The sequence below is a fragment of the Pongo pygmaeus genome, chromosome 23 (assembly GCF_028885625.2).
Source record: "Pongo pygmaeus isolate AG05252 chromosome 23, NHGRI_mPonPyg2-v2.0_pri, whole genome shotgun sequence".
Taxonomy (NCBI): Eukaryota; Metazoa; Chordata; class Mammalia; order Primates; family Hominidae; genus Pongo; species Pongo pygmaeus.
This window is the reverse complement of record NC_085931.1, coordinates 27397943-27407326: the sequence shown is the minus strand read 5'-3', so window position 1 is coordinate 27407326 and position 9384 is coordinate 27397943. Positions and strand designations below refer to the sequence as shown.

The window sequence follows — 9384 nt, the reverse complement described above, 5'->3', positions numbered from 1 at the left end:
ATTCATTATATATAGAGTAATAATTATATATATATAATTATTTGGTTTAGAAAAGAGTGCAGGGGGTACATTATTAAGAATTTAGCATCAAGGTTAATCAAGAATAAGTGAGTAAAATGAAAATAATAATGATGGTAATAATTTCAAACACTGAAGAAAGAACATTGATGATATGAAGTCATTTTTTTTCAGATCTACAAAATATGTTTCTTCTATGCCATTAGGATGAACACAGTTTTCACTTATGTTATCTTTTAAAAATGACTTTAATTGTCAAGCTAGCATTAGAATCTCAGCCAACATCTTCCTTCTTCTCTTCCACATTTTTACATTTTTTCAGGATCACAGGCCTAAGACCCATGACCTGGTCACCTGTCATTTGGCCTTTATCCACCTAGTAATGCTCTTCACGGCAATGGAGGTTTTGTCTCCAGACATGTTTCAGTCACTGAATTTTCAGAATAACTTTAGATGTAAAGCTTTTTTTTTTTTTTTTTTTTTTTTTTTTTTTTTAAGGTGGAGTCTCTCTCTGTTGGCCAGGCTGGAGTGCAGTGGTGCGATCTCAGCTGACTGCAAGCTCCGCCTCCCAGGTTCACGCCATTCTCCTGCCTCAGCCTCCCAAGTGGCTGGGACTACAGGCGCCCGCCACCACGCCCGGCTAATTTTTTTTGTATTTTTTAGTAGAGACGGGGTTTCACCGTGTTAGCCAGGATGGTCTCGATCTCCTGACCTCATGGTCTGCCCGCCTCAGCCTCCCAAAGTGCTAAGATTACAGGCGTGAGCCACCGCGTCCGGCCTAAGGCTTTCTTCTATGTGCACAAGGTGATGAGAGGCCTCTCCATCTGCACCCCTGCCTCCTGAGCATGCTCCAGGCCATTACCATCAGCCTCAGCACCTCCTGGTTGGTGAGATTTAAACATAAATTTACAAAATACGATATCCTGGGCTTATTCGTTTTTTGGTTTAGCAATTTGTCTTTCAGTAGTGACATGATAATCTACACTGTAGGTTATTCCAATGACCCAGATAATTTTGAATATCAGCAAATATTGCACATTTTTCCCAATGAATGTCATCATCAGGGCGCTATTTCTTATGCTGTCATTATCCAGAGATGCTTTCTTCATAGGAATCCCGCTGCTCTCAAGTGTATACATGGTCATTCTTTTGTCCAGGCATCAGACACACTCCCAGCACTTTCACAGCAGCAGCCTTATATTAAGGACCTCCCTAGTGAAAATGGCCACCAAGACCATCCTGATGCTGGTGAATTTCTTTGTGCTCATGTACTCAGTGGACTTCATCCTCTCATCATCCACAATGCTGTTATGGGTAATTGGCCCTGTCACCTATGGTGTCCACAAGTTGTGGTCAATGCCTATGCCACTGTCAGTCCTCTGGTGCTAATCAGAGCTGATAAAAGAATCATCAATATTCTGCAAAAGTTTCAATGGAAGCGCCATCTATTTTTAACAAGTTGGTGATAAAATTTTCTAAAAATTATTTCTTTGTAATCCATTAAATTATACAAAAAGCACATAATTTTCTTTCTGATTTAAATAAAACATGTGAATTGTACTTTTATAATATCTCAATATCTTTTAATTTTTTGGTGCCAAGAACTATGTGCTTTCCTCAGTTCAATGTCCACTATGATTTTGTATTCTCAAGGTCTGTCTCTCATCCCTTCATTTTAATTTTACCTTTATACAGGAAAACATTATTTTCTTCTCGAGTACACTCTTACGCAGCTCCTATTGGCAAGCAAATCTCTTAGTTTTAATTTTTGAAGTTATTTTAATTTTTCTTATTTATTGAAGATATTTAGCTATATTCAAATTCTAGCTTGAATAAAAAATTTTTAAGCATAATTTTAAAATTTGTTTTTAATTAAAAACAACATTGTGTAAGTTTATTATGTATGTTTTGAATTACATATAGATTATAAAATGATTAAATCTAGCTAATTAACAAATGCATGATCTAAAAGTTATTATTTTTTGTGGTGAAAACACTTAACATCAACTACCTTTTCATTTTTCAGGACTGCTGCAATATATCATAATTAAGTATGGCTGCCGTGCTGCATAACGGATCTTGTAAAATGTATTTCTCCTACCTAATTGTAATTATGTTTCCTTTGACCAACATCTTTCCATCCTGTCCTCCCCACTAACCACCCCAGGCTCTGGTAACCACCATTCTACTCTCTACTTCTAGGAGATAAGCTTGTTTAGATTCCACATTTGAATAAATTCCTGTGTTATTTGTCTCTCTGTGTCTGGCTTATTTCACTTGACATGATGTCCTTCAGGTTCATCTATGTTGTCTTAAATGGCAGAATTTTATTCTTTGATGGGCACTGTGATTGATTCCATATCTTGGCCATTGTCAATAGTGCTGCAATAAACATGGGAGTGTAGCTATCTCTTTAACATACTGATTTTATTTCTTTTGGTTATATGCCCAGTTGTGGAATTGCTGGAACATACAGTAGTTCTATTTTTGGGTTGAGAAACTTCCATACTTGTTTTTCATAGTGGCTGTATTAATTTGTATTCAAACCAACAGTTTATAAGAGTTCCCTTTATTCCACATCCTTGCCAACACTTGTTCTCTTTTGTTGTTTCGATTATGGCCATTCTAGTTAAGATAAGGTAATGTCTGGTATTGTTTTGATTTGCATCTCCCTGGAGGTGATAAACGCCAAGACAGAGAAACTGGGAGATACAAGAGGACAGAAATGACTCAGTGATAAACACCATGGCTTCTCACCCACAATCGGCACACTCTGATCCTCTAACCAAATGACAAGCCACAGTTCAATTACTCCTTTTAAAGAAAAATGAGAAAAAAGATCTCTAAAAACAAGGACAGGCAAGGAGAGTGTCCCCCTTTGGCACCCCAGTTGGCTTTATGTGTGATAATTATAGCACCTCTTCTTGCAAACATTTGTGTAAAGGGAGGATTTTACTAAGGACGACCAATATCTAAGGTTCCCAAAATGAAGAACTTTAAATATTCCCAAACTGGTCTTCTTGTATGCTAAATTAGAGAAGTTAGATTTCTGCATCAAGGAAAATAAATGAGGGTTGTATTTTAGCTGGCACCTAAAACCATCCAAAAGTGGAAATGATAAACTTATTTCTTTCCAGAAAGGTAACAACAAAATATTTGAAACTACCTCAGAATTAAAGAAAAGTAGCAAAATCAGCTTCTAAAATCAGGAAGCTGCCAGAAACTGTCTCTTCTTTTCCTTCCCCTAAACCTCCGCTTTCTAAACTTCCTTGCCTGGATGATTTCATTTTTTTTCTCTTTCTCCTCCCTGTATTCCTTCTTCTTAAACCACAAAGGGTCCAGAAATAGCTACAGAAGAAGACAAAATAGTAGTCATTTCTTTTAAAACAAAACCCACAGGAAGAGTGGGTTCAAACATAAGATATACACCTTACACCAAGTCAGAATTAAGTGCTCTGATGTTTGGATTTCCTGATCTGACTCAAGACACCTTAGGTTTGCCAAGGAATTCCAAATAATGCTTAAGACCTATGATTCAGGGTTTTCAAACCAATATCAGCTAATTGATTTACTAGTCCTCCAAACAAAGCCAAAGAATGCTACAAGGTAGTGAATTAGAAACAGCTTTAGCAGATTTTAACAAACTAAAGTGCAAATGGGAGAGAGAAGTGTAGGGAGTTTTGCAACTGCCTCTGTGGGAATTTACCACAGCTATTCCCCGTAATCCTATAGACTGGGCAAAATACAACAATGTAATATACACCCCAGCAAAACCATACCTGATTATTATATCACATTTATTTTTATTTTTTGTGGGTATACAGTAGTTGTGTGTATAAATGGGGTACATGAGATACTTTGATACAGGCATGCAACGTGTAACAATCACAGCATGGTAAATGGGGTATCCATCTCCTCAAGCATTTATTCTTTGTATTACAAAAATTGAATTATATTATTTCAGTTATTTTAAAAGATACAACTAAATTATTATTGATTATAATAATTGTCAATTATTGACAATTGCAGTGTTGTGGTATCAAATACCACTGTTGTGCTATCAGTACGAACTGTGCTATCAGTACAAATACTACTGTTGTGCTATCAGTACAAACTGTGCTATCAGTACAAATACTACTGTTGCGCTATCAGCACAAATACCCTGTTGTGCAATCAGATAGTACCTCTACCTCTTATTCATTCTTTTTAACTATTTTTTGTACCCATTAGCCATCCTCACTTCCCTCCGTGCCCCTACCAAACTGCCCCCCTACTATGCTTCTCAGCCTCTGGTAACCATCCTTTTACTCTCTATCTCCATGAGGTCAACTCAATGGGATCCTTAGCGCCCATAAATAAGTGAGAACATGCAAAGTTTGTCTTTCTGTGCCTGGCTTATTTCATTTAACATAATGACCCTCATCCATGTTGTTACAAATGACAGAATCTCATTCTTTTTTTCGGCTCCACTGTGTATACATACTACATTTTCTTTATCCATTCATCTGTTGATTGACACTTATGTTGCTTCCAAATCTTGGCTCTTTTCAACAATGCTGCAACAAACATGGGAATGTAGACATCTCTTCAATATACTGAGTTCCTTTCTTGTGAGTATATACTTAGCAGTGAAATTGCTGGATTATATGGAAGCTCTATTTTAGTTTTATGAGGAATCTCCAAGCTGTTTTCCATAGTGGTTGTACTAATTTACATTTCCACCAACAGTGTACCAGGCTTCCTATTTCTCCACATTCTCAGTAGCATTTGCTGTTGTCTGACTTTTGGACAAAATTCATTTTAACTGGGATAAGATGATATCTCATTGTAGTTTTGATTTGCATGTCTCTGATAATATACCTGCTTGCAATTCATATGTCTTCTTTTAAGAAATGTTTATTGAAATATTTTGCCCATTTTAAAAATCAGATTACTAGATTTTTTTCCTATACAGTAGTTTGAGCTGCTTATCTGTTCTAGTTATTAATCCTTTGTCAGGTGAATAGTTTGCAAATATGTTCTCCTATTCTGTGGGTTGTCTCCTCACTTTATTGATCATTTCCTTTGACATGCAGAAGATTTTTAACTTGATGTAACTTCATTTGTCCATATTTGCTTTGGTTGCCTGTGCTTGTGGGGTATTACTCAAGACATTTTTGGCAAGACTTGGAGAGACTTTCCGCAATGTTTTCTTGTAGTAGTTTTTTAATTTGAGGTCTTAGATTTAAGTATTTAATCCATTTTGATTTGACTTTTGTATATGGCAAGAGTTGGGGTTATAGTTTCATTCTTTTGCATGTAGAGATCCAGTTTTCCAAGCACGATTTATTGAAGAGATTGTCTTTTCCCTAATTTAAGTTCTTGGCACCTTTGTTGAAAATGAGTTCAGTGAAAATGTATAAAATTTTTTTCTCGGTTATCTGTTCAATTCCATTGGTTTATGTGTCTATTTTTATGCCAGTACCAGGCTGCTACAGTTACCATAGCTTTGTAATATAATTTGAAGTCAGTTAATGCGATTTCTGCATTTAATCTGTGAATTGCTTTGGGTAATATAGACATTTTAACATACTAACACTTTCAATCCATGAACATCGAATATCTTTCAATTTTTGTGTCTTCAATTTATTTTATGATTGTGTTATAGTTTTTGTTGTAGAAATCCTTTACTTCTTTGGTTGATTTCTATGTATTTAGTTCTATCTGTGGCTATTATAAATGGTATTTCTTTTTAATTTCTTTTTCAGATTGTTCACTCTTGGCTTATAGAAATGCTACTGATTCCTGCTGGGCGCGGTGGCTCACACCTGTATCCCAGCACTCTGGGAAGCCGAGGCAGGCAAATCACCAGGTCAGGAGATCGAGACCATACTGGCTAACATGGTGAAACCCCGTCTCTACTAAAAATACAAAAAAAATTAGCCGGGCGTGATGGTGGGCTTCTGTAGCCCCAGGTCCTCGGGAGGCTGAGGCAGGAGAATGGTGTGAACCCAGGAGGCGGAGCTTGCAGTGAGCCAAGATTGCGCCACTGCACTCCAGCCTGGGTGACAGAGCAAGACTCTGTCTCAAAAAAAAAAAAAAAAAGAAATGCTACTGATTTTTATATATTGATTTGTATCCAGAAATTCTACTGGATTTATCAGTTCTAGTAGTTTTTGTGGAGTCACTAGGTTTTTTACAAATGTAAGATTATATCATGTGCAAACAAGGATAATTTGTCTTTTTCCCTTCTATTTAGATGCCCTTTATTTCTCTCTCTTGTCTGATTGCTCTTGCTAGGACTTCCAGTACTATGGAGAATAACAGTAGTGAAAGTGGGCATCCTGGTCATGTTCCAGATCTTAGAAAAGGGGATTTCAGTGTTTCCCCTGTCAGTATGATACTAGCTGTGGGTATGTCATATATGGCTTTTATTATGTTAATAATGTTCTTTCTCTACCCAGGTTTTTGAGGGTTTTTAATCATGATGGGATGTCGAATTTTATCAAATGCTTTTTTTTAAATGCCTTAATTTAAATGATTATATAATCTTTTCCTTCATTTTGTTGATGTGATGTATCATATGGATTGATTTGCAACCATTCTTGCATCCTTGTGATAAATCACGAGGATGTGATAAATCACGAGGATGTGATAAATCACACATGATCATGAAGAATGATATTTTTAATGTATTGCTTAAAGGTTTGCTAGCATTTTGTTGAGGATTTTTGCATCAATATTAATTGGAGATATTATAGTTTTCTTTTTTTTAAAGTGTCTTTGATTTTGGTATAAAGGTAATTCTGGTGTTATAGAATGAGTTTGGAAGTATTCCCCATCTCTATTTTGTGGAATAGTTTCAGTAGGATTGGTGTTAGTTCTTTAAATGTTTGTTAGAATTCAGTAGTGAAGCCATAGAATATTGGGCTTTTCTTTACTGGGAGACTTTTTATTACAGCTATGATCTCATTATTTGTTATTGGTCTGTTCATGTTTTGTATTTCTTTGTGTTTCAATTTTGGTGTGTTTCTTGGCCCTAGTCTGGCCCACTCAGACCTGCTCCATGCTCACCATCAGGTAGCTGGTGGTCCTTGAAGAGTGAGTGCAGCAGGGACCAGCGGTTGGGCTGAAGCCCCTTTGCCTCATGCGGACTGTCCAATACTCATTGAACTTCATGGTGAGGGACAGAGGACCCACCCTGGCTCTCAGTGGGAGAGCAGGGAGTCCTTGTTCAAGGAAGCCCCTGGGACAGCCACAGGAGGCAGCCCTTGGGAAAAAGCGCCCAAAGGCCCCCCTTGACCGGCCATCCTGCCTCCTCTGCAGGACCTTCTCTTCCCCTCTTTCCCTCCCTTCTGAGGTGAAAAGGAGAGGAGGAGGCCATGGAGCCCACTGTGTCAGGGAAACCTGGCCCTTCCTTTTGAGCGTCCAGGAGACTCGCATGGGTCTTGCCCCCTTCTCCAGGACCTGGAAGCTTCTCTCCCTGAAGAGCCCTGAGTTCCAGTCTCAAGTGTCTCTTCCCCATTGCTTCCTGCTTCTCCTTTTGTCCCCGCCACCGCCACCTGGGGCTCACACTCCCTGCCTTTGGGTTTCAAATGTTGTACTATGTGCTTGACCCACTAGCCTGCTTAATCTTCAAAATCACTCTATCAAAAAGACATTTAAGGCTGGGCATTGTGGCTGATGCCTGCAATCCCAGCACTTTGGGAGACCCAGATGGGCTGATTACTCGAGTGTATGAGTTACAGACTAGCCTGGGCAACATAACAAGATCCTGTCTCTACAAAAACAGAAAAAAAATAGTGGAGTGCTGTGGCACATGTCTGTAATCCCAACTACTTGCGAGGCTGAGGTGGGAAGATTGCTTGAGCCTAGGATGTCGAGGCTGCAGTGAGCTGAGATCGCGTCACTGCACTCCAGCCTGGGCAACAAGCTGAGACCCTGTCTCAAAATAAAAATAATTTAAAAAGTGAAATTGCCGAAATCATTCATTTAACCAATAAGATGAGCACCTACCTACCAGGGACAATAAAAGTTTAAAGGTGCCAACAATTATGAAGGCAGTATTGAATTCACTTGAAATATGAAGAACACCACATTGGGTGAATTTAGGTAGCAAGGCCAAGGAGACATTCCTAGGAATGTTATTATATGTGGGAAAACACTGAAAAAAGACACTGCAATGTTTGAGAAAATAATGGCCATAGAAAGAGATTTCATGGACCTCCCAGCTTATGAAAAAATCAACTGAAATTGCTTAACATTAGAACATTAAAAAGGAAAAATAAGCCATTATATAAGGAGAGAATTGGAATAGGGGACAGGAATGACCCATTTCCCGGTCTCTGCCTAGAACAGGGCTGGGGAAATATCTGCGGTCATCACATTCACCATTGCATAAACACATATTCTTTCAATATCTCAGCAAGGAGCAAGTGCTACCAAGACAAGGCAAGGAAAAGGAATAGAGAATATTGCTGGGTGCTTTTCTGTAGGGTGATCAGGAAAGGCCTCACTGAAAAAGAGACATTAGAGCAGAGCAAGTGAGAGAGAGAGAGTCATAGAAAGATCTGTGGGAAGAGCATTCCACGTGAGGGCAACAGATACTGCAAAGGCCCCGAGGCAGGGAGTGCTTGGCATGTTTGAGGATCCAGAAAAAGGCCAGTGGGGCTGGAATGGAGTGAGTGAGGAGTAATTGGGGCAGAACACATACGGCCTTAGAGATCATGGCTCTAGGTGTTTTGTTTTATTTTCCAATTTTTAAAATCGTGTTAAAATACACATAACATAAATTATAGTAGTTTAACCTTGCTTGAGTGAACAGTTCAGTAATATTAACATTCATATGGTTGTGCAACCATTACCACCATCCATCTCCAGAATTCTTTTCAACTTGTAAAACTGAAACCCTCTATCATTAAACAATAGCTCTCTGTTTTCCCTTCCACCCAGCCCCAGGCAAGCACCATTCTACTTTCTGTCTCTATGCATTTGACTATTCTTGGGACCTTATAAAAGCAGAATCTATGGTATTTGTCTTTTCTGACTTATTTCACTTACTCTAATATCTTCAGGGTTATTTTAATATCATTTGTCAGAATTACCTTCCTTTTGAGAAATGAAGAGTATTCCATTATGTGTGTAGACCACATATTGTTTATCCATTCATCTGTCATGGACATTAGAGTTGTCGCCACATTTAAGCTATTAGTGAATAATTCTGCTATGACCATAGATGTACAAATATTTCTTTGACTCTGCTTTGAATTTCTTTGTGTAGACACCCAGAAGGGAAGTGCTGGATCATGTGAGCCTCCACTCCACTGTCTGCAGTCGTCCTTGAGCCTCCACTCCGCTGTCCCCAGAGCTGTCATTGATGTTCCACCT

The 9384-nt window shown here is 38.4% G+C and overlaps 1 pseudogene; it reads left to right on the top strand.

Moving 5' to 3' along the window:
- Window positions 1-244: 244 nt before the first annotated feature.
- Window positions 245-1484, top strand: LOC129023386 (putative vomeronasal receptor-like protein 4; annotated as a pseudogene).
- The last annotated feature ends 7900 nt before the right edge of the window (window positions 1485-9384 follow it).